The following is a 673-nucleotide window of genomic DNA, read 5'->3' as shown; positions in this document are numbered from 1 at the left end:
GTTGCGCTGTCAGTGTGCGTATCAAAGAAACGCGCAGAACACGGGATGAATGAATGAACGCATGAATGGATTCATGGGCGGATGGATGAATGAAGACGGGGATGAATGGATTGACAGGTAGCTGAGTAGGTGCGCCGGTGAGGCAGCTACTGAGCGAACGAACGAACAAGCGAACGTACGAACTAACGAACAAGCGAACGTACGAACGAACGAACAAGCGAACGTACGAACGTGTGAAGGAATGAATGAATGAATAAATGAATGAATAAATGAACGAACGAACGAATGGATGAATAAATGAATGAACGAATGGACGAATAAATGAATGAATGAATGGTGAATGGACGGGCGAACCGATAGATGAACGGGAAACGTAATGAATGAACGAACGGATGAATGACTGGACGAGTGAATGGATGCATGGAGGGATGAATGAATAGAGGGATGAATGGATACGTGGACAAATGAATGGATGCGTAAACGAGGGAACTAGTGAGCGAACGAACGACCGCATAAGCGAACGAACGAACGAACGAACAAACGACATTTCACTATCGATCAACTCAATAGGCTCAAAGTGGACCCGATATCGATGCAGACGCGCTTTGGCTCGCTGGCTCGCTCCCGTGCGTAGCTTCTGTGTGTGTGTGTGTGTGTGTGTGTGTGTGTGTGT

Source organism: Priapulus caudatus, unplaced genomic scaffold, assembly GCF_000485595.1.
Source record: "Priapulus caudatus unplaced genomic scaffold, Priapulus_caudatus-5.0.1 Scaffold2431, whole genome shotgun sequence".
Lineage (NCBI taxonomy): Eukaryota > Metazoa > Priapulida > Priapulimorpha > Priapulimorphida > Priapulidae > Priapulus > Priapulus caudatus.
This window is presented reverse-complemented; position numbering follows the sequence as displayed.